This window comes from Centroberyx affinis, unplaced genomic scaffold, assembly GCF_046629955.1.
Source record: "Centroberyx affinis isolate AG114_WGS23_722 - 3 ecotype Tasmania unplaced genomic scaffold, CSIRO-AGI_Caff_v1 ptg003015l_1, whole genome shotgun sequence".
Taxonomy (NCBI): Eukaryota; Metazoa; Chordata; class Actinopteri; order Beryciformes; family Berycidae; genus Centroberyx; species Centroberyx affinis.
This window is the reverse complement of record NW_027281113.1, coordinates 457,100-483,239: the sequence shown is the minus strand read 5'-3', so window position 1 is coordinate 483,239 and position 26,140 is coordinate 457,100. Positions and strand designations below refer to the sequence as shown.

Here is a 26,140-nt window from a genome sequence, read left to right as displayed (position 1 = left end):
AACTGTGTTGATTTCAGTGTTGGTGTATACACCTTCTCAAGCTTTCCAACTCATACAGGTGCCATCATATTCTTCCCCAAATTATAAATTACACCTGTGGGGAATCATTTATTATGTCCTTCCTCGTCTATTCAGCCTTGTGTGGCTATTGTGTACCAGTGAATACACCAACTGTTCCTGTGGCTGGACGGAGGACGACAAATATCAAATGAGCATTTCCTCAGCTTACTGCACCACTCAGCAATACATAATCAGAATCATATATCCAAGATTGGTTCAGCGTCCATATTTTTTTTTTTTTTTTACAGTTGCTTGGAATTACAGTGATTCAGCATAGCTTCTTGTGTAGAAAATATACCTTGACACAGCCAAGGCTAGGGGTATAATTCCCATTAGGGACGAGCCTAAATCTACAGTATAAACATTCATTGTATTAAGAGTACAAATGCGCACAAGCTTTCCATGAAATACAGGAAACATTCTCTGTGGAATGAAATAACATTGATCCTTTATGTCTTAGCTTGCAGGCAGCTTACGGCCGGTCTGGTGAGGTTGTGAGAAGTGGCTGGCTCACACAGTCCAGCCAGCTTTTGTTCTAAAGACAGTGGAGACGCTGGCTATGAACCAGATATGCCATAGAGACCTTGGCTACTGAAGGCAAGACACTGGACTCAGCAGGTTGCTCTGGTTGTATGATAGCAGGTATTCTCAATCCAATGCCACTGCAAGGTGACTCACGGTGGGTGAGAAGTCCACTCAAGTCCGATCTGAGCAAAGCAGTAGAGGAAAGCCAACATAGGTGGGGCAATGGTAGACCAGCCTGAAATACAAATAAAAACAAACATAAATACCTTTAAAAAACAATCAGTATACTCTCAGCTACTGTGTTTCATTAGTAACCGTGGAAATATTTTTTAACAAACTCATTCTTACAGTATGTAACTGATTCATTGTAAATCCACTCCTCAACTCATTTTGATCTGAACCAGGTCTTAGTTTCCTTTATGAATATTTATTAATATTGATTAATTAAATTTAGACTTACATTTAGACTACTATTGATGCTTTTTCAAAAGTAAGTAAGAAATTGCATACTTTTTACTTGATTACCTTCCTTGGGTCAAGTCTCACTGAAGTTACACTATTTCTGTGCTACAGTTTTCCTTTTATTCTATTTATAGCTGCTCCTTGGAAGGTCTAGTAGGCAGGGACAGCTGTCCGCACCTCCTCCCAACTGGCTTGCCTCCAGATTCTCTCAGTAACCTGCACCTGCAACCACAATGCATTTCAATGATCTATTCTTTTCTATTCTCTTCAAAATCTCATTCACATACGCACAGGCTGGTTTATGCACAGCTGTACTATAACCAGCTCACTGTGCAGTAAGAGAAAGGTCAGGTGGACTAAGGCTAAACAAGCCATGTTTTGGTAATAGTTTTATTTTATATTTTCTGAAATATAGTTTTGTGTTGTGTAGTTTGTGTTCATTTTATTCTCTTTTGCTTGTTCAGCGCTTTTCAAAAAGAGAGCAGTGGCCTCAATGGATTTCCATGTCCAAATAAAAGTGCCAGCTTAGAGCTGCTTATCTTTTAGACTCAATTATTCATCGCATTTCAATTAGAGGGGAAAAAAAACACTTAATTGTGGAACAAACGTTGATGCACACTTTTGAAAGGTTACATACAGAACATTATCTCTGACATGTAAATTGGATTAGGACCATTTGAAACCTTTTAGTCTGTAACCTACATGACCAATGAGCAGTCCGTGCCATCATGCCAAGACATCCCAGTGTCTTGTCTTTGCAAGTGAATAAATTTCATTCACACTCTCAGCGTGAAATATTTTTCTACAACCGTCCATCCGTTTGATGTTACTGATGCAGTTGGTAGGGCTTCGTCAAATTAACAGAGTTAAATGCAGAAATTAAAAGTAGTACAAGCCACTAGACAAATGCTGGTACATTTTGGCCGTGGCTGGAAAGTTTGTCATTTCTACCAGCAATTTTGGCATGTAACCAACTTCAGCCTTTGCTATTCTAACAAAACCTACTTAGCTAAGAACTTAAACTGACTGGTGAAATTCTGAATCCTCTATTCACTGTTGGTAGTTGGTGAAGAAGTTAGTGTCATGCCTTGGTTATATACCTGCACAATAATGAAAACTGACACAGTGTCCAAGGATAATGTTAGCATGTAGAAACATGCAGACAGAGGAAGGGACCAAACAACAAACCCTCTGGAACACCAAACTTTTCCCATAGCTGCTGGTAATCTGTTGGTAATGTAGTTTCTCAAGTTAGGGTTTCTCGGTTTACTCTGTCAAAAGCTGCTTCTCCAAACAAAACAGACACTGACCACCAAGGCCACCAATTTTTTTTGTTCAGTCAATGGAAAAATAGCACAGAAAATACCAGTACCGTTTCTAACTTCTGATTGGGTGGGCAGTCTACAGCCCGCCTCCAAAGTCGCCCACTGCCCACCCCCTTCTCGTTGTGTTCAGGCACGAACACACAGAGCTGCACAGTGCGGCTATATTCACACCACATCAGGCATCGCGGCACTTCCCGCAGGGTTGTGCAGAGGTGTGCGGGGGTGTGGCCGTGTTTATTTGTGCATTTGTGATTGTTGTGAAACAATCAGAAAATAACGCTTTATTTCTCTGATTCACCGGCTTTCTCGCTACCACCGCTCCCTCTCTTCATTCACTCTCTAGCTCGCTTGACCACCGCTGCCCTCTCTCTCTCTCTCTCTCTCTCTCTCTCTCTCTCAATTCAATTCAATTCAATTCAATTCAATTCAATAGGCTTTATTGGCATGACATTTGACATGTGTTGCCAAAGCACAATCACGATTATGATTATGATATTATTTTTTTTATTTTAGGGTAAATCAATCTGCCCTCCACTAACTCAAATCATAGGGTAGCAGCAAACTTAGAAATGCTACTTCACTACCTCCCAATTTCCCTGCTTCAAATTGTTAGAAAATAATAAAATAGAATAGAATACTACTTTATTAATCCCATGGGGAAATTAATCTTCTGCATTTAACCCATCCAAACACACAGCCATAAGCTGGAGAGGCCTGAGGCCACAATGGCAGGAGCTTGCATCCGATCTTGACTGACAACCCTCCGGTTGCCAGCTGTCATTTTGCCAGATTTTTGTGCCATCTGGCCAGGGATTCGAACCGGCAACCTATAATAATAATAATGTGATTATAATGTGTATAATGTGTGAATGTGAGTGATAATATCTTGGCAACATAATGGCACTTGAGATATTTATATAAAAATGAGAAGGTTTTATTTTATTGATCCCCATTAGAGAATTTTCGTTTGCGCTTGTCCCCCCCCCCCACAGGGAAGTCTGAGTGCAGGTTGAGATGAAGAACAGCGCCCCCTAGTGCTAATAGGGATTTGGTTTATTGCTCAAGGACACTAACACAAGGTTGTGGAGGCTTAAATCCAAGTCTTCCATTTGAAGAACAGCCACCCACTGCCCAAATACATCAGTTAAAGCTTACTGTATGGATTTAAAAATGTCTGTGGTTTGTCGGCAGCAGCAGAGAAATGAGAGATGAGTGAAAAAGATGAATAACACATGTATTTTCCTTCAATTGCATGTTACTATGGGTCCAGCCAGCCAGTGCTGTAATTACACAACCCAGTTGCTTTTTTTTTCTCTTGATTAACACAGAGTACTTCAAGTGCAAATGAGGTGAAAAGGCCACATGCAGAGAGGCAACTCAAAACTAAATGCAAAGTTGATTGGTGATCAGTAGGACTGTGCTTCTCAGTAAAAGCGGGTACCAAAAACTTGTAAGGTTAGTTCTGCCTCTTCCATCGCCCTGAATATATTATCATTACACAAATGGAAACAACTGGAAACTAACTTAGTGCTAGTTACATGCTTGCCAACTGTGAGCGTCTTTCTATGACAATATGAAAGCAATACCACTTGTTAAGATGACAGAGTTTGGAGTAGAAAGATATAACTGTGGTTGAAGTCCATTAAGCTTTTGTGGGATGGGGACAAACTTATTTCATGATGTTGCGTATGATGAAGCAGACAGCAGGTTTTGTACATTGGCAAGTTTGTGTAAGTTTTATTTTTATTTTTTCTTTATTTAAAGGGACAGTTTTTTCACTGACCACAAGATATCCTATATTGCAAATTCAATGATATCATTTGGGTATATAGAAGTCAAACAGTTTCATTATTGTTGGTTTTGAGTTGTTGTGTATTTTCAATAAAGCTGGATAGTTTCATGTGCTGAGTGATAGTTTTGAATTAATATTAGAGACTGCGTCTACTGGTGCTGTATGTGTTTTTACAAGAGTGTTTGTCACACAATGTTGGATCTTAAGAGTGATTTTTCATGAGGGCCATCAGCTGGCCTGTAAAGGTTACTACCACAAAGACGTGCAGTTCATCAAGCACCTAATATAAATCCTACAGTCACTTAGGGATTTCAGCAGATGCAGAAGGGTCTAGATGTAGATACCAATTGAATCACTGCGGCATTCAGCATTATGTCATTATTGGTGGCTGAAGCAACAGAGATCTGATGATGCTGATGTCGCAAAGCCGATCACTATACTACTGTACACACAGTGTAATTAAGAATTTGTGTCTCTTCGAGACAAACATACATGTACACATTTCATCAGAGAGGTCAGAGAACTAAGCTGCTGCCAGCACCATTAAAAACCACATGCAGGCTGATTTAACAGCATTGATCTCATGTTAATGAGATGAGCCCCAGCTCTCCCTTGGTAGTTTATCATGCTGGCATAAAGAGCACCGATGGGAATAAGAGGTGGATTCGTTACATTTCAATTTAAAGGACCATACAGGGCTTTTTCCAAAGCATACCATACCTTATAGATTTTTAAATATTTACCCGATTTCCCTATCTATTTTTTTTTTACCAAATGTTAAGGTGATAAACCTACCTTAAATTTCTCTGCTGCTCCAGCTAGCATTTGTGCCCGGATTTAAGTCATGGATGTATGAATGTACTTCTTAAAACAATCTTTTCTTCAGGCACTATTTTCTGCCAGAGATGGACATTCTGTTGTATGGGTGTCTCTCGGTGTCTCTACATGGAAAGAGTTTCCGAGTTCAGAGAGGAATTGTGCATTCACATGTTAACGGATATATCAGAAATTCCCTACTTGGTGAACACGTGAACGCACAAGAAGACCTGCAGACTTTTCAAATCAATGCAGGCATTAAACTAAATTACCACACAACAATAAAGTAATTTTGACTAAAATAAACCAGGGGCAACACGTTCACTGTGATTACCTATCTCAAGCAATTTTCAAGTCTCTGCAAGCTGATTTTCAAATCGGAATGAAATGAATGGAAACAAATGGCTTCCTGGGAGGTAGGAAAAATGCATTCAAAGATCTAAAAAAGTATGGTATCCTTTGGAAAATGGTCGGTAGTAATGTAAAAGCATGCTTGTGTAGTAAATGGGCTAAAACATGCAATAAAACCAGTATGGTCCTTTAAGGTACAAAAATACCAATACGTAGGAAAGGCACCAAAATCAAATATTATTTTTTTCAATGGGCTATTTTAGTATTTACCAAGAGCCACACTTACGCAAGACTTGACTGCTGCGCTATTTTGCATCTTATTAGTATTTTTAATAAGGGTCTTGATGAACCCTTGAGTAGTGAAAAGCTTCCCCATAAAAGCAAACTGAATTTCTCATAGGTCTAGTTCTTGCTTTGAATAATTCAAGACAGAAATGGCATTTTCCAAGAACCCATTCTGGTATACTTTTTTCTTTTTAGCTTTTTCTTTTAACTTATTTACATCAATTCTAGGGTATTGTGTCTGCTAACAGCGAGGGGTAGTCGGGGGCATAATGTCATGCACCATTTGCTGTGAACCAGTCAGGCTCCCATAACTTTTACTGTCACAGCAAAGCTTAATTGGTGATTGGAATATAACCTCCTTCCGGCTGCTGGGGCTAAAGTCAGACAAGCCCACAGATTGTGACACGGACAGAAGGGAATTTGCCCATTCTATAGAAAGGGTAAACGGCCGCACCGCAAACACCATGCACACCGCAAAGAGCATAAATTGACCTTTAGAGGTAGGTAGTAAGATTACTAGTTTACTCGCTCACTTCATCAATTCCGCCTTAGGAGAATTCTGTTTTCAGGAATGAGAGGGGGAGAGCGCCGCGAGACAAGTTAGTTTTAAAAAAAACAATGAAAAACTACTGTATGGGCTGGGAGGAGCTTCGAGTCTGGCCGGGTTTTGACAACAAGCTTTAGAAAAGAGGTGAAAAAAAGCAACACAGCTGGCCCGTGTGTGTTTGTTTGTTTGTTTATATCATTATATCTCAAGGAAATCTCCACATAGCACATGTTAGTTTCAGGATTGCTTATAGGGTCTGAAATCGCTTATTTCAGGTTTAAAGGAATAGGTCACCCAAAAATGAACTTTTTTGTCATCTACTCACGTTTATGTTAGTTGAATACTTCAGGAAAATTGGATTATGCAGCACCAGCTGTTTGGAGTAATTTTATAGTAATTTCTTGACCTTTTTGGCTGGACCGCAACAGCGGGGCCAGCCCTATAAACGCAAATGTCTGTCACTCACTGACTGAGTGACTGACTGACTGACTGACTGAGTGATCAAGTTACACCATTGGTCGGCCGTGGCACGTGGCACATCATAGGCACACAGAGCCAGAAATTTAAGTTTCGTTTTCTCCGCCATCTTGTTTCTCCACTGACATCGGGAGCCCATTTCTCCCACACAGTAAGCAGGCTGACTAATATCATGCATGTAAGCTGAAGCTAAAGTAGAATCTATACAATTATTATTTACAATTATTTCGATGCATATGCACGAGCTCAGTCCACCTGACAGCCCTCTGTTCTGTCGGCGGAGAGAGAGACACAGACAAGCATGGAGGTTTTGAAGCACCAAGGGAGTATTGCCGACCTTCCACCAGTTTCCCGGGGGCACGTGCCGGCCAGTGCCAATAGCTGGGGCGCCGACTTGTTCCCGGTGATCCGGCCGAGATTTCGGCGGGGGTCCCGACGCCGATGCGTCACCGGGTGTCCGGTGAACAGCGTTTTCGGCACTGATGGGTAGCAGAGCGACTGCCGCTTGGATCGGGAGGATCAGTGCGGGCCGTGGGCATGGTGGAGAGGACAGCGGCGGAGAGAGGAGACGGGACACGCCGGAACAGAGATCAGTATGGATGTATGGACTATTATTCTGTATTAGCAGTCTACAGCGGAGTTAGTTATACTAGGTTTTAACCTAGTCTTGTTGGAACTCTAAAGAACCACTTCCTGGCCACTTACGTTGTTTTGGAGAAGGTTGACATGAATCTGCACTAACACACACTGTGTTATGTGGACATATGAAATTTGCTGGTGTTTCAACTGACATGGGTGAGTAGATAATGACAAGATTTTCATTTTTTGGTAAACTTTTCCTTCAAGTGTGGAAAGAACAACAGCTGATTTGCAATAAAATCTAAACATGCTGCTAGATGCCAGGGAGGGACTGCCATCTTGCTTTAGGAACCAAATGAGCCAAATAAAGACAGAAGTACAAGGACTGGCACAGCCATGAAGCAGATGTCACTCTATTTTGGAGAATTTCCCCATGCGCATGCAAAGAATAGCAGTTAAACTACAGCTTAGTATTAATTATTTTATTCTGCCAACACCTTAAAAAAATATTAATTATACTATTAGTTAAGTAAAAAAAAAAATGTATGTTTAGGTACATGGGCTTCAGCATAGGTTCTTTCAAGTTCTGTTTTTTTTAAAACAAGTATTGTGGCTATTAACAGTTGTTAAAGTGGACAGTCACCAACTCTTTGCCTCTGGAACTGGTAAGTTCTGTTGCTGTCATCATTGGAAGAAAATGTGCAAAAATGCAATGTAAGTCATCTTTATCAAATTTACACTGGATAGTAAAATACCATATGGCTGATTCTCCACATTGGAAACAAATTTGTAAATGCGAGCTGAAACAATGCTGCAGAATAAAGGCATTCACAAATCCTGTTGAGCGAGTGTTGTGGAAAGCAATTTACCTTGAACGAAGACACGCTTCCAGAAGATTCTGCCAACATGTATTCCCCCAAGGAACACCAGATTAGAGAGAATGAGCATGGCAGTGGAGAAGCTAGACAGAAGGGCAATGCAGCGCCGTTTCATGGGTGCAGAGAAATTGTGCTCCTGGGGAATGTCACAATTGCAGTAAAACCACAAAATACTGTATTTTTGTCATAAATCTGAGATGCAAAGAACACCAACAGCATTGCACTCTATCACCATAAACTAGAAGGATTACACAGGATGCCATCAGACTTATATGGGGAAATCCCCTGTGAAAAACAATATAACTATGATCCTGGATAGTTCAATCATTATTTTGAGAACATGAACTCTCCCCCAAAGCTAGAAGCCGAAGAAGCAAGACTGACTCACTCAATCTGTGATGTCATCCAGAGAAACGGCCTGCAGCTTCTGCATTTTTAATGTATTGGAAACAGACTTGTGGGCACATGAATGTTTACTTGGACTTTTACATGCCAATAAGTTTTCTTTATGTCGCAGGATCCACAAAGTTGGTCTCCCATCTATTCTTACTGAAGTAGCTCCATGGAATATCTCTTAATAAATCAGATTATTATATTATTATGGTTGTTTTTTTAGTTTTGGGAAAGATTTCTATCAATATTCAATTTTCCAATGTATTATTTTCTCTTTTAGCCTAAATTATTTGCATTTTGGAAGGTAAATGCTTAGAAACTTACAACAATGGAGTGAATACAGGATGAGGCAAAGAGAGTCTTCAATCCATTTTCCACCAGAACTCCAGCCCAGTTCATTAGGGCCCAGTACTGCAGGTAGTCATGGCCCCCATGCCAGAGGCAGACAAACCCAAACGCCAGGCCAGTGGACAGCACTTTGTACAGAGGACCATGACGTGAACCTCCCAATGGGACGTATATGTATCTGGAACATGAGTACAGGCAAAAAAAATCAGTGAATACAATCAACATGTGTAAAATGTTAAAGCTCTTCAAAGGAGATTATAGCCTGTCCAAATCAAAGAAAAAAGATATATAAATTCTCTACGTCTCTTCTATACATCTATACATCCAATGTGTATACAGATAACAAATAGACAATAAAATGATTTCATTATTTTTCTTTAGCAAAAGATGGTAAGGACCGGATATAGGCATACTGCAGCCAGTGAATAATGCAGATGTAAAACAAAGCCAGCAACACAGAGCACCAATGAATTCCAAAGAGCACCTGTCACACAAATTATCATGTGATGTTCATTGATTTTTATTCAAATAAGCAATGCTCTGATGCCCAGTGCAAAAATAGGAGTACCTACTCCGTAGAATATCAATTCTGCGAAGATGTTATTAATGCTGTAACTGGGTTAATGATTCCAAAGTGGCCTCTGTGTTCAGTACTGAACCCTAAACACATGCCCAAGACACTTCCCATGTGGACATTTTCATCATTTCAATTGGCTCATCCAAATTATCCTGTCCTGTCCATCTATTTGTTAGGTGTGTAATGTCTGATATCAACAGAATAACAAAGGTTAAAAAATAAAAATTGAGGCTGCACAGTTAAATGAAATTGCATTTTTTTTCATGTGATAGTTCAACAAACAAGCATATTGCTCAAGTACTTAATTTTTCAATGCTTGAAATGAGAAAAACAATATAGAAATAGCCATGTTCATGTAATAGCCCACATAATGTGAATAATATCACAACAATCAGGCAAGCAACATGAATTTTCTGCCTCACAGTAATTCAAAGCCAAAGTACAAATGCAAAGTAGAGAGAGTGTTGTGCATGATGTGAAGAAAAATAGTCTCAGGTATTGTGAGAACCTTGTCTGTCCCAGAGGCACCAACAGTCTCACCATGCTACATCACTCCACAACACTTACAAGCAAACATCACTTTCAGTCTAGTGTTGCTGAGCTGGGAACTAATTATCTCAGACACCCTGTGGCTAATCAATGTTCCTGAAAGATGAGCCAGCATTTTCTGAGCCTTCAATAGAGTGGCCAGCTTGGCCATGTTGGAGCATAAAAGGAGGTGCAAAAACAGATGGAGAGGTAAAGTCTACAGCGACCAAAGGGTCAGTGCAATTGCCAAATGTCTTAAATACTAAATGTCCTGAATATCTATTTATCAATCTAACATTATTTAGATGTAAATGTTCTTGTGTTTTATATACATGGGCCAGACGTGACCGTCAAACAGACCGGGGGGGTCTGGCACCGTGTAGTTCCTAGAGCACCTCCTCTTTTTGCATTCTTTGTATGGAATGGAAATAAAGTAACTTTGGTTCAGTATGTCGATCAAAGGTCCGTAGGTGTAAAGCAGGAAGCCCTCCAAAATACAGTATCAGGTAACACTTGACCACTGCAAGCACTTGGAGCAGACAATGATGGCAATTGGCAACTAATGTTGGCAGTTGACTGTTCATCATCTCATATGAAGATGTGCTTGCTGTACGTGTAAATTAAAACCAAAGTGAAATACTGCTTTGACCCCTACTTATTTATTTATGGAAAATTATTCCCAGGATTTGGGATCAAAAGCTTGTCTTGTTCACATGGGTAGCTGTAACAACTCAACCAAACAACCCTGCCTAAGAACCCCTACTTTGAAATAAATTGAGCAGTAAGAGCTCTTTTGTTGGCCAATACCGCTTGTGTGGGTAACAACAGAACCTGAGACACAGAGGCGTACAGGTGGGGAAACCGTAATGGAATGACGAGGAACAAGCCACTTAGCTGCCCAGGGAGACGGGGTATCAGGAGTGAGTCATGTGGAGCACATCATTTAACACCTACGCACTCATCTAGCGCTCTTCAGACAATTGCAGCAAAATTTCAGAACCGCATTAAAACCTCTTTAACAGCACTTTCACTAGAAGAAACAGGGGGGCACTGTGTCATGGGTATCACTTTGCATCTGCAGTAGGATAATTGCAAAGGATGCCATTAAAGCAAGGGAAAACAATTTCCAGTGGACATGGATTAAAATGGAAAATTGCATTTGCAATTTAGATTCTGGCATCTTTAACAAAGTGATTCTAATTCTAAGTAACTAATTCATTGGTAGATGTGCCATATTTCACTTTTAACTAATCTTGTACATTTGACAAATAATTGTATACTTACACCATTGTATACATCAAACAGAATAAAAACTCAGTGAACCCAGACAATAATTAGCAAACAATACCCAACAACAACATTAGAATATTCTCACAGAAAATCACACTGTGTTTTCTGACAACTGTGAAACAGTACTGCTGTCTTAAAGTAGCAACCCACATCTACCAAGCAGACCATAAACTCCCAATAGGCTACATTCAGCCAAGTGTGCATCATTAAAAGCAGACAAACTAATAATGCATGTTGTTTAAAGTACAAGTGAGCAAATGCATAATGCCGCCATTACATATGCACATACTAAACAAGGTGGCATTTCTCCAGAGTGGGGAGAACAGTAATGGAACAGAAAAACTATTCACCTATGATATGCAACCTCATAATCATGAAAAAGCCTACATGCAAATTCACTATCCTTGTTTGTTGAGATACACATGTTGGCAGGCAGCTGTGCAGTGACACCTTTTTGAGGGTAATTCAACTGAGAAGTTCAATGCCCAATAGTGAATGAGCTCTTTGAGTGTGCAACAAGTAACAACACACACTATTCCAAATATTAGACAAAAACTGGTAATGAGGAAGCTTGACTGTGTCTCTGCTGTGCTTGTAAATTAACCCTAACCCTAACCCTTTGTGGTACAAAAAAGAAAACAAGGAAGTCCAATTATTAGGTATTAGGTTTAACAACTATTATTTGAATTAGAGTAAAATTTACATTTTTAATAAGCATTAACATTTGAATCAGGCTGTCCACCACTCGTAAAATTTGATGAAGTGCCTCTTACCTGATGAGCCATCGATACAGACCCTCATCAAAATGCCTAGAAGAGTAGGGAAGTAATAGGATGTTTGAGTTCGAAATTTACATAATAATATAGCTGTCCCTAAGAAACACCTGAGCACATGGGCTTAGAGGCTAAAATAGACATAAAACACTGAGGCATGTATTGTGTGTGTGTGTGTGTGTGTGTGTGGGGGGGGGGGGGGGGGGGGGGTGTATTAAAAAGATTAGAAAGGAGGAGGCGTTTTTCTTCTTCACTCTGCCTATAAACTGATACTGTTTTGTCAGTGATGTCACTGGACAGCTTTATGCATTCCATCAATGCTGTCAACATCGGCCAGCTCAGCAGACATGAGCTGGATTGGAGTGCATCGCTGTCAGCACATTGGTCCATCTAGTCTACAACCTATACATTTTAATGCTAAGCCAACACACAGACCTCCATCTCAATCTAACGTGGACTGAAATAAGAGAGCGGGTTGTTATTACTGATTATGTTGACGAGTCAAAAGATTTCGCTAAAAGAGTCACGAAGATGCCAAAGTCATGTAAAATGTTGAGGTTCTCTACACTGGACTCTCTAAAACGTCAAACTGGTCATTTCTTTCACCCCTCGTTTATAGCCATGTCCTAAACCAGATCTGAACCCAATTTTCAACATTCCATTTATTCGCCAGATCCAATAATGGCATTTTTTGATTGTATATCATGAGGTTTGCTTATGATTGCATGTCTGTTTTGTTTAGGCTGAGACGCATGTCAAATTTGCATCATGTCAACCAGCAGTCTCTCTCAGTCTAGGCAAATGGCAGCGTGACACACAATTTTCGATGTTGAATGTTTCTGACCGTGCTGCAATATCCATCCAAGCAGTGGAAGCTTAGTGGGAATTAGCCTTTCCACATTTTCAGTAATGTTGATTAAGGTGCTCTTTCTCTGTGTAGCAAGTACTGCAATGTGTATTCATTATCTTAAGCAATTGTGACCCCTTCAGCATAAGATAGGCATAGTCTTTGTTTTTGTAACAGTTTATGATAAACTTAATAAATGTAGCAATCCCCTTGAGATATAATTTTATAATGTTCACTCTCTGTGGAGGCTGGTGTGATTGAAATAACTGATGGGGCTGCATAAGGAGTGGGTATGTGGGTGTGTGTGTGTGTGTGTGTGTGTGTGTGTGTGTGTGTGTGTGTGTGTGTGTGTGTGTGTGTGTGTTTGCGCGTGTGCATGGGCATAAACCTCAACTCAGTAAACCCTGAAAATCCTTCCTCTTTATACTCTTTTAAATATCTTATTTACATAAAATTGTGTTAAATACTCACAAGCTGGCAACTGTCAGACCTCCTCTTTTAAAGCTGACATACTGCTAATTGGTATTCAACAAACATGATTCACCTGTGATCAGTAACTCCAAAGTTCAAGTCTTTTTTCATGTTTTATTTCTGTTATTCTGTCTACTTCCTGTACATCTGACTTGATGGAAAATTAACTTCATTTTGTTGAATTTATCATAAATTATAATGCAGTACTTACTGTATTCTGCAGACAAATATTACAAATAAAAAAAACCTAAAATAAAAAAAAATAAAAAAATACCTTTACACATTCAAAATATACTCAAAGAATATATTTTGTTGTGATATGCTGTTAACTGTCATGTCAAAAACCCAGACAGTACATTTGGAAGAGAAAACAGGCCTTCCAGCCAATAAATCACTATGTAAACAAAGCAAGTAGAGGGTTGGCAGTGTTTCAACTGGGGCTCCATACTACAATAATGGAGGGAGACTTTAATATGGCTTCAATATGTTTTTTATGTTTTTGAAAATACAGTTGGAGTTTATCCAACAGCCTTTGAGCTTTTCTAGAACTTCAAATAATATAAAAGGGTTTCATTCAAATGGATGAAAATTTGTGTTATTCCTGACTGAGTGACACAGCAGATAATGATTTTTGGAACACCGCTATGATGGAACAATTTATGCAGTGTCAGTTGTTTCAAAGTTTTGCACCAAAGCATGAATGCATGAATGCACTTGTTGATTTTAACATACAGAGACTCTTTGTTTTAATTTGATTCTCTTGGCACCGTTGCTATTAACCTGTTGGGAATTGATTGAAAGTCTAATTTGGGGGAAGCATCACTGCAGTAGGTTTCTCACTACTGATGAAACTGAGCATACCAGAAACATAGTATAATAAACAGAGCCTGGTTAAAAAAGAAAAGATTCATCCTGTGAGAGTAAGGTTGGTCCCAGAGAACAAACCATTTTAGCTTGATTCTGAAAGAAGGATGCACTGTCCTTGATGTTGTAGAGGTAACCTATTGTTCTGATTGCCAGTAATGACAGAAGATGAGATGAATCACGATGCTCAGAGAATTTGATTGCCAAAGCACACTGACCACTTGAAGCACTTGACATTAAATACACCTTCTCTTCAAGCATACCGGGGATGCTACCTTTTCCAGAGAGAGAGGCGTTAAGGAATGCTGCAAGACCAATGCAAAATTGCCGTGCAAGCAACTAAAACACATTACAGGTTATGTCAGCGGTGTCGGTTCCCCAGTATAAACTCACCTCCACATCCCTGTGAAACTGTACATGATGCTGACACAGCGAGGAAGCTTTGGGGGAACTAGCTCATCCAGTGTGGCCAGCAGAGACGGCAAGCCAAACAGTACCAGGTACTTCACATAGAAGAACTGGACGAGGGCGAGGGCCAGGCCGCCTGGGATATGGGGAAAAGGGTTAAAGGGTTAGTAAAAGCACCTATTTGACCTATTTCCCAAAACCATTACCTAGGTTATTACTGCTGTCATTGTGAAAAAGGGTCTGCATGAGGCTGCACATGGGGGGTATCCATGGGCCAGGCTGGCTGCATAGGTAACATAATGCACCTACAGAAAAAATTTGACTCCATGTGTCTCACAGACCGTGCCAAGACACACGAATGTGCCAGGAGCATACTTGCCAACCCAGGAGACTCCCAGGAGACTCCTTATTTTCATGGCCCCCTCCCAGTGCTCTCTTGTGGTCTCATTTCTCAGGATTTTCTCTCATATTTTGATCAAATTTCAAAATCTGCCCATTTACTATATTTGCTAAAAATAGTAACACAGAAAATCTTGGCCCTATCTTTCAGTGCTGTTTCTAAATGGCCAAGAAAATACATTACACCAAACATACAGTCTCCATAGTTATGTTATTAGCAGAGAGTATACAGGTGAAGCGATAGTTCTCACTTCAGACTACTTCCATCTACACTGAAAATCCAGTCAGGCAGACTAGACTACTTCTGTTTTGGCTGGGATTCAACAAGAGTCTCATATTCAGACCAATATCTTTTTTTCTGCCAGAGGCGTATTTGATTCAGACAAAATAGCCTAAAACACCACTGAGCATAAATATTGAATTATGAATCAACAGCAATGAGTGAGTCAGTTACCAGCATATCTGATGGAGTTTCAAAATCAATGAAATCTTATGAGTGGTGGGGGGCAAAGTGTCTTTCTGCATCTCATAAACATGTTGGTGCATTGCTCCAGTGGATCTGTAGTCTCAGATAAATCATAGAACAAAAAAACTCAGACTTACCCAAGGAGGAAGAATTTCTAAGTAGGTCTCGTTAGTCTGGATGGAATGCATGTACATGACGTGGATCATGTATTCTGCGATGAGCCACCACAGAAAAATCCTTCCTGCTCTGAGTAGCAAGTAGCTATAAACAGCTTTGTCTGTGTCACTTTCCTCAGCAGGTCTCCGCATCTGCAACAGTAGAAAGTTGGCAAATTGTTAATGGAGTGCACTCACTGGTTCAATCTCCAGTACAATAAAAACAAAACAAAAAAACAATAATATGAGGTGCTATTGGGTAAAGATACCAAACCCCTATGAACGTGTGTACCAACCTGTTCCAAGGAAAGTAAGCAGGCATTAGTTAAATACATAAACACTATAGAAACGATTGTCAATCAAACCAAATCAAATGAACAGTAGCCACTTCTGTATACTTGCAGCAAATTAAAGTTATTGTCCGAGCAAGACATCTCCGAAACAGCCCACCAGTGATGTTTAGGACACAATGCAAAATGAGGTGAGCTCAGATTCCCTCAACTTCAGAGAAACAATCAGACTCTGGTTCTTCTTGAAAAACACCAAAGAGGCAATTCTTGACCAAACTGCAGCTTACTTCTTGGAATAACCTCTGTGTTTCTTACCTGCTGAATGTAGTCTTTGTAAGTGATAATGGGTCCATTGTAGAATAAGGGATGATAAAAAGAGTAGGAAAACAACCAGTAGAGCTCCAGTAGGGTGCCAGCAATGCTCGAGGCTGAAGCTGATGAAGCGAAGACCACAGACGGCAACATTGACAAGTAACAGGTAGTACTCCTCCTCTGTCTTATACCAGTCTCTCTGTTTAACACAAAAGTAAGTCCAGTGAATTGTAACATATTCCTGGGAAAGCCATATATCAATAGTGACAGCTTTGAAAAAAATAAAATAAAATCATACAATTCATTCACCTACAATTACAGATACATTTTAGAGGTTTGTCAAGCCTAAACCTGTTACAACACAGCAAAATGTGAATGATATAAAATATAGTGATGTGTTTTAAATCATTGGTTTATTTGACACTGATCAGAATGACAGTGTCAGCAGAATTGTGGCATATCTAGACAACTGGCTAGGAAAATCTTTCAAAACTCCCAAATAGTAATGAACAAGGCCTACAACAACTATAACAATTAGTTTTGTTTTATATATTCCGCACAAAGAAAATGGTAACAAATAAATACAACATGCTACTAAACACAGATTGTGCAGGTGAGGAAAGAAACCCAGAGCGGCTTATAGTGTCTCACCTAATTACCAAAGAATGAAAACAATATACGATAATAACGATAAAAAGGAAGAAAAGGAAAACAGACAATCATGCAAAGCATTTTGAATATAATTGTTTTCAATCTAAGCCCTGCTTGCACACAGGATGCACGTGTGTGAGGGAGAGCATGGGAGGAAAGAGAGGCATTTTTTTTTCAGTGTGTGGCCTACACATATCTATCAGGCCTTAACATCTATTTCACATACAGCAGTATAAGATTCTACCCATTATGACTGGATTCTCATTGCCTGATCCTTGGTTAGAACCAGGACGAAGTTGCTTGACATTACGGTGTATGCTTTCAATAACACTGAACAAAAAGGTAGGTTCCACTGAATAGCATTCACCGACTTTTATCTAGTGTTATGGGTAGAGAATATTGGAGCCAAGTGACCAGTGTCTGCAGATCCCATGAGTGTCTTGTGCCCTCCTGTGTTCAGTTTATATATGACATTTCCTTCAATGATAATCAGATGACAAACAAAACAATTCAAGAAAAACTGGATGGAAAACTAAAAAATTGATACATTTGATTGATTAATAGCCCTATAATACAGAACAAATGCTCATGATCTATTACTGAACACTATGTGAAATTCAGTCTCGCAAACATTTATAGCATTTAATCATTTATACTTAACCCAAATGTTCTTCCACATCAAAGTGAAAAAGTATGTTTTGGGTTTTTTTCTAACTAGAAAAAGACAAATTCAGCAACTTACAGAGACATGTCCGCACACTGAATATAAACTCCCAAAGAGTTTATTATTGCAACGTTTTGACCAGCACGGTCTTTGTCAGGTCAGGCAAAACCGTTTTTTTTTGTTTTTTTTTACTAGCTTTTTTACTATGATTTTACATGAGGGGTTAGACGTATACTCTTGAATGAAGAGTCTGTTTTTTGTTTGTTTGTGTGTTTTTGGGTTGTTGTTGTTTTTTCCAATCTCTATGTATTTCAGTTTTTTTTGTTGGGGGGGGGGGGTTATGTGCAATAAAATAAACTAAACTAATCTCATGTGTGTTGACAAGAAAAAAACATGTTATTCACTAAGGTGGATAGATGCACAGAATGTCCGAAATGTCATCATATGTTTTCTGAAAGAGGGACTGAAGGAATGTTACTGCAGTTTTGATTGTTCTATAGCCAACTCAGCTGCATTTGAAGCTGACTGCATAGCTCTGCATCAACTTTCTGGATTAAAGGTCCACTGTAGTGAAGAGGTTCTGCAGACTGAAGATGCTCCAAAGGCACTCTGAGGCCATAAGCCGGGACGTGTTGGAGGTGATGGCGTTGTTCTCAGATGTCTTGAGGGTGGTGAGGAGTAGGTGCATACCTGATCGATCTCCGTGGAACTATACAAGATATGCAAAGTGAAAAAGATGGATATGAACAGATAATCATATACACCAAAATTGTAACATTATGAATTTATGTAGTAGACACGGACAGCGGCTTCTCCTTAAAACCTGTCAGTCTGAGAGCTGGACTTCTTTGGTCTTCTCATGGCTGCCTTGAAACAAAAATATGCATGAGAATATTTACTGACTCAGCCAGGAGTGTGAATTAGAATTAAAGTATTTATGTTGAGAATGGGTCATCCCATTTACATCGCGGAAAGACAAAATGTTCAGATAAACGAAGTGCATAGACCACAAAATGAGCAGAAGCATAGTGGCAACATCTATATCTAGCTAGCCAGTTACAGCACTGTCTCTAACATAGATGTGTGCATTAATACCAAAATTTGAAAATTTGATTTGAAAGCTTGTCAGTTCACCTGGCAGTGGGTGTTAGCTTATTTATCTAGCTAGCTGCATAGCTTGATGTTTATGCTCTTTTCTAACATGATAAATGCTTAATAAATCAAGTCTTTCAGCTGCAATACATTCTCCTGAAGCTCACAGACAATTTTGAATATTGCTGGTGACATTTATTGAAGCCCAAATCGAATTGTTTAGGTAAGTTATCAGCTAACTAACTAACTGTTAGCGCCGATTGCTAACGTTAGAGCGCTAGCTAATGATTAGCTTGTGAAGTGAAATTGAAATAGAAATCCAACAGCTGGCCGAGTAACATTATATGGTTATAACCCATTCCCTTTCTAGCATCTTATTCTAGCACTTGAAGCTAACATTAGCTAAGTAGCCTCAGGGTGAAACAACTTGTTCATGTATGCTAGGGTGACATGAAAAACTCACTCATATGCTCACTCAAAGTCAGATAACGATTGTTACCTGAAGCTGGGAGTCGTAAGGACTTTACTTGGTTAGACAGCTAACAAAATATTCCCATTTCAGCTATTGAAAACTGGCTTGTTTGGTTAGCTGTAGGATATTAGACGCAGACTAATAATTTAAATAAAAATAATTTGGCCTGTAATTATGCTCTCACTGTTATTTTTTTAGGACAGTGTGATGAAGGTGACACATATGGTGTCCACCTTGGAGTCATGTGACCGTTGTTGAGGCTTAGTAACAGAAGCTAGTACCTAATAAAAATAAATAAATTAAATAAAACAATAAAAAAAAGAAAAACAAAATTACAAATTCCTATTGTTAAGGCAGTCATCCAAAAAGGAGAGGCATCTGTCATTGGTGTTCATCTTCAAATCTTTACGTCCAGAAATTCAAATGTCTCTGAGTCATGTCAAAATGCAGATTATGTGCGTAGCCAGTTTTAATCCCATTTCAGAAAGACAGTATTGGTTTTCTGTGGGCGCCACCTTTATGCACGGGAAAAACCTGTGCAGCTTTCCAAACCTTGGGGATGCTGCCTGAGAAATGTGTTTGATTAAAAATGTGAACAAGTGGAGTGGCAATTAAAGGAGCACAAAGACACAGAAGGCAAGGATCCAGATTGTCCTCTCCTGTCGAATTCTTAACATTTAAATTAATTAATGCATTATAAACATCTGTAATTTATAGGCCTAAAAGAGAATTTATAGTCATGACAGAGGAATAAAGTGGAAGTTTCTACTGAAGTAGGGGTGTAATTATCAGCGACAATATTAATAGACAGCCTGTCAAATAAATGCCCAGAGGAGATGAATAGCTATAGGGTTCTAAGATTAACCACTTTGCTTCAGCAAGGATACCATACATGTCATACAAACATGGAATCAACTAGTAGGCCTGTGTCTGCATGAGTCATGTGCAATTTTTCAATTGAAAAAGGTAATCACATTTTGCAGAACATAAAAAAAAGATCACCAGCAAACGCAGCCACAGTGTGGACAGGCTTCACTGCGGGGTCTTCTGACAAGAGGTCTTCCATCACCGTGAAGAAGGCCCAGCTGCAGGCACCACTCTCAGGTGTCTGTAGTAGTAGTGCAGGAGTCGTTAGCAGAGGTGGAGGAGGAATCATGGACGAAGAGGTACTGAAATACTAGTCTGTGCCAACAGGATTGCTGAGACAGAAAGAGCTATGAGCTACTTTAGAATGCTACTGAAAGGTTTCTCTCAGATACATGGGATAGTGAGTGATTATGGAAGGAATCCTTAAACATTTGTAAATTTGTGGCAATTAACCAGCATACACAGTAGATCCACTAGGTGCCACCAATGGCATTAGATTCACATCCAGAAATTACAACCATTATAATGACAACCAAACAGTGCACAGCTAACAGCTAATAATAAGGCAGTAACTCAGTTACAATGCATAATTAACTTAAAATACAGATGCAGATATACCAAAAAACTGGCACCTATGGCACATGGTGACAATTGGAAATATGGCTGATAATAAGTGGCGCACACGGCTGCAGTGCGCACGTGAACATATTTACAAGAGGACACAGTCATATTGTGTATTTTGTTGATAGTTGCTTGCTAGCCATACAATTATCAGTTTGTAGATAGTATAAATAGCTAAACACAAGAACTGGGGTTGCATAGAGTAATGTTTCCATAGCTTGTGCACACATTAGCAACTAAGGCTAGATTGCCAGTGGCCTGCACACCCCCACTCTTCTGCCTCTTCTCCCCCAGCAGCAAGAATACATCCTCCACACGGTTTATACCCCCCCACGGTGCGCGCAAACGTAAACTTTTTTTTAAATCAACGGCTATAGTGGCGATTTCAACTAAATAATGGTGTAAATGTCGGCCTTTTCGAGTCACTTCGTGAGTTTGTTTGGCTTGAGGAGACTTGGATTATGCTGAACAGGTGGATGCTGCAGATGTTGTCTTAAAGTAAATATGTTTCCACTGCAGATATGTGGTTTCTACTGCTGATCCAACAACTTACCGTGTCCCCCTAGTGTGTATACCCGGCTTGCCCATAGGTGAAGACTGTGGCGTTGTAGCCATCGATTAGGGACTCGACCAGCGGCTGGACGCAGGACTTCTACCTCATCTCAGAGCCATTGAGACTGCTCCTGGTTCCAGAGATCTAATCAGGTGCCTTTACTGCCTGCCCTGCGGTAATCTCAGAGCAAAAAGGAACAAGATCTTCACTTCTGCCTTTGTTACCTGGTTGGTTTCAGATAAATGTCTGGTGAAAAACGAACTGACGGTTGGTGTGTTTTTCATGGCTTCTTGGGCGCGCTTATGTTTCACCGACATATCATCATTTTTCCCACCGTGACCAATACTAAACTAAAGCATGGTTGTTTTCCAACATACTTCTGGTATTTTCCATTGACTACAATAGTTTCCATAAGGGCAGAATTTAAATAATAATTAAAAAAAACAGTTTTTGAGATAGAAGTCTGACATTTTGTAAAAAATATTTTCTATTTTTTAAAGGAAGATTGGACATCGAGTAACCAGCAATTTACATTACAGCCCCTAAAGATGACCTTGGTAAACCCAGCCTGAGACTTAGTGGTACTACAGTAGATTGTAACTGCAGATGAATGACAGTGACATCTTGAGTCAGGCTGAAGTCCATCATCATCTGCTTTGTTTATAGGTCTGTTTTGAACAGAGACAGCTCAGAGCGTCCCCATGGTTATAACAGCCTTTGATCAAACACACAGCTGTAGATGTGACTGCAGTAAGATTAGCATGGCATTGGTCCTCCAATATTTTCTCAGAGGACTCGTATCTTCAAAAGAGATTTTCTCACCAAAACAAAAAACAATGTGGAGGAGTATTTTGTATTGCCTCCACTGGTACTGTTTGGGAAGGGATCAGAGTATTCAAAAAGACGCCCACGTGGAGTGTAGAGTTAAGACGCTCTCAACATTCAGATGTGTGTATCTATACCTACCTAACCTCATAGATATGAGATATACATGTGTGATTGACATTTTCTCACAACATTTTGAGGTTATTATATATTCTCCCTTCGCTCCTCTGTAACATAGCCGGTGGAATCATGTACAATTACACTTACACAATGCACACACACTCATCAAACAAAGAGAAAAACAGCAGTGGTTTGCTGCTTTTCGAGAGAGACAGTGTGAAACATGCAACCATGGACACTCAGTGCTTTCACACACACACACACACACACACACACACACACAGATACACACGCATTCTTTGGAAGGTGCTGAGTCCAGAGAGAGCGAGCTGATATTTTCAGGACATATTGGCTGAAGTGAGATAAATCTTTCATACACTGGTACCAAAAACTGTCGAAGTATTGAGCTGCGTTAAAGGGTGGGGAATCTCGTTTGCATATGGAAGTGTGATATTCCATATTTGGTGCTGATGACATGCAGTGTAAACCGTGTGTGTGTGTGTGTGTGTGTGTGTGTGTGTGTGTGTGTGTGTTTGAGGGAGGGGGGAGTGGCTATATACTTTTCCTCATCACTTCTCATCACTGGGAGTCAGTATGGAGAGAGAGGGAGGTGCAAAACTGAGAGGAGAGGTGAGAACGGTTAAAAGATAGAAAACAGCGGGGAACAAACGAAGGAGGGAGGAAGGGAGGGACAGTTGGCAGTCTACTAACTATGACAGTTAGTTGAGAGAGAGAGAGAGGGAGAGAGAGAGTTAGGGAAGAGGAGATGTCTCAGCAGGCTCCAGTAGCCTAGCAGTCGATGCACAGGAGCATGTTAGCGCCGCAGAGCCTCAGCCGGAACTACAGGAGCCACAATGCACCGGGACACACGACCACCAACTGACCTGGGAACTACAGGTGAGCAGAGGAGAGAGGACGGAGGAGAGGAGATGGAAGACAAGGAGAGGAAAGGTAACGTGAAGAAAGACAAATGGAGAGGAGAGCAGAGGATAGACAGCAGGAGAGGAGAGAAGAAAGACAAAAGGACAGGAGAGGAAAGGTGAGGAAACGAAACGAGAGGAAAGGAGAAGAAAGAGGAGGAGAAATTAAAAGAAGTAGTGGGCAAATAGATTCAAGACAGCTGGAGAAAGATGAGGATGGATGGATGGATGGGTGGAAAGAAAGATGAGGAGGGGAGGGAAAAGGTAGAGGAGTGGATGATGTGAGAGGACAGATATAGAGGAAGGAGAGGATGATGAAGGGAGTGGATGAGATGAAGTGGAGCAAAAGGAGGAGGAAAACGATGTGAGAGTGTTTTCTAGTTTGTTTCATTGCATCAATATCCACCAATCAGCAAGCTAGGAAGCTTCAGAAAGAAAGACAGAAAGAGAATGATGACAAACAGGATGATATCATCAGTCACTCTGCTACAGTGGGAAGCAGGTATCAGGGGAGGCTCCATGACAACTGTGTGTCCGTGTGTGTGTGTGTGTGTGTTGTAATTTTCTACTGTGAGGATGATGAACGTCGGGAACCCTGCTCAACCTGTTGTGTGATTCACTGAGATGTGTAGTCTGAATTTGTCGATTCACATTTCCTCTACATCTATGCATTCGGTAGTTTCTTTTACCGCTTTAAGGAAAAAAAAAAATCTAAAATTCTCTTACACTGTTATATATCATCAGTCTGTGATGTTCAATGTAGTTATAGTTGTACCCACTTTCCCTCAACCTGCCTCATCTGCTTCTACTGCAGTTAGTGATTTCCTGCTTTTCCCAGAATGCAACAACTGCCAAAAAAGGGGCGTGGACTTGTTGGATTCAGATGTTGGTTGTAGGTGGAGAGAGTAACAGTCAAACCCAACCTGTCTTGTTGCTGCATTGCATTCTGGTCTCTCTCCTGCTCCTGTGGGTGGAGAAATTGGCCTCTCCTGCGATGGATTTCTCCCTGTATGGTTGTTGAACGTCGGTGCAAAACGGCGGCTCTAGAAAGAAGCCCTCGCTCTTTGATTCTGAGGGACTGACACCAAAACCTGACATTTACCATTGATGTTTTAGATTGCTGAAACATTTTCTGATATCATACTCCATTGTAGCTGCTGGCCCTATCTCAACATCCAGCAGCAGAAGACTGTGGCTGTACTGGGAAGCTCCCAGGTGTGAATGTGTGTAAATGTATGCATGTGAAGCCAGGTGTTGCTGCCAACTCTCCTTGGGGAAATAATCAGTGATGTTTGGAAAAGTCTTACAGGTTTATTAGACAACATGCGAAACTTTGAAACTCGCTCACTCACTTCTACCACAGATGTTTTACCTCTTCATCTTCATTTTTTCTTTTTGGTGGCTTCACACGATCATAAAGTTGACTTTCTGCTGACGTTAGGCTAGTTAACCATCCGCTTTGTGTAGAGCAGTGTAACAGGCAGCCAATCAGGAGCCTGTTTGATACAGAGCCGTTGTTTTGCTTTGATTTGACTGGCTCACAGTCAGAGAGTGTACGGTGGCCAGCAGGGACAAAGTTTGAAAACAGTTAAACAACAAAGACTGTATATAACTGAGATATATATGATATCGTCTCAAAAAGTTAGCAACCAGTGTGGCAGGACACTCTTAATGATTTATCTGCCAAAGACAAATTTTGCAGATATTTGGTGTTTCAGACCCTGAAAATAAAAATATGTGTGTGTGCGCGTGTGTGTGAGTGTGTGTGTGTGTGAGTGTGTGATGATGTGCCAGTAAAGATGAGGGATCGGAGAAGGCCAAGTTGTGCAAGGCTCCTTCGGCAAAGTACCCCTGTGTGTGTGTGTGTGCTGTGTACTGTATGTGTATATACACTCACCGAGCACTTTATTAGGAACACCTTACTAATACTGGGTAGGTATCAGCTTTCAGCTCAATGTCAACCAAAGTGACATCCGCCTCAAGGTCTGACGTGAGCTTTTCTGCTCTCCACAGTTGTAAAGAGGTTATCTGAGTTACTGAAGCCTTTCTGTCAGCTCCAACCAGTCTGGTCATTCTCCTCTGACCTCTGACCTCTCTCATCAACAAGGCGTTTCCGTCCGCAGAACCGCCACTCACTGGATGTTTTTTGTTTTTTGCACCATTCTGTGTAAACTCTAGAGACTGTTGTTCGTGAAAATCACAGGAGATCAGCAGTTTCAGAAATACTCAAAGCAGCCCGTCTGGCACCAACAGCCATGCCGCGGTCAAAGTCACTGAGATCAAAATTTTTCCCCATTCTGATGCTTGATGTGAACGTTAACTAAAGCTGCTGACCTGTATCTGCTTGATCTTATGCATTGCACTGCTACCACATGATTGTCTGAATGGATAATTGCATGAATAAGCAGGTGTACGGGTGTTCCTAATAAAGTGCTCAGTGAGTGTATTTTTATATGGAAGGATATGTTCATGTGTAAGCGTATGCATGTGTGTTGTGCGTCCAAGTGTGTGTGCATGTGTGTAACTGCATAACTGCATGCATGTGTATTCCTGTGTCCATGCCTGTGTGTGGGCTTGATTTCCACGCCAATCCCCTTAACATATCCCCCATGCCAGTGTTTGAGAGCTGGTTGCCATGGAGACAGCCGGCTGAGGGCCCTTCAGTCCTGCTGAGTGTCATCATCTTTATGAATGAACAATTAGCCTGCCGCTCGCCCTGTGTGGGTGTTTCCGTTAGTTTAGCATGACATGAGAAATGGGTCAAACAAACGCACTTACACACACACATATAAACACCAACACACACCGTTGACACAGCGGTAGAAACTGTCCTCTGTGTGTGTGTGTCTGTGTGTTTCTGGTGAAGAAGATCACAGGGCCGGATGCTGACCAGCTGTCCGCCATGAAGGCCCTGAAGAAGGCCACTCTGAAAGGTAGAGACAGAGAGAGAGGGAGGGAGAGACAGAGAGAGAGAGAACTACTAATACTTTCTATTCTACTTTGTATGTGATCAAATAATTGCAATTTTCTATTGTTCAATTATCTTCATTGTCATTATTGCTACTTTTATTGTCACTGTTTTGCTTTGGCAACAGATGCTGAAGTATTTAATGCCAATAAAGCTAATTTGAATTTGA

The 26,140-nt window shown here is 40.5% G+C and overlaps 1 pseudogene; it reads right to left on the bottom strand.

Annotated features, from left to right (window-relative positions):
- Window positions 1-491: 491 nt before the first annotated feature.
- LOC139659079 (protein-cysteine N-palmitoyltransferase HHAT-like) lies at window positions 492-18,221 on the bottom strand (annotated as a pseudogene).
- Window positions 18,222-26,140: the final 7,919 nt, after the last annotated feature.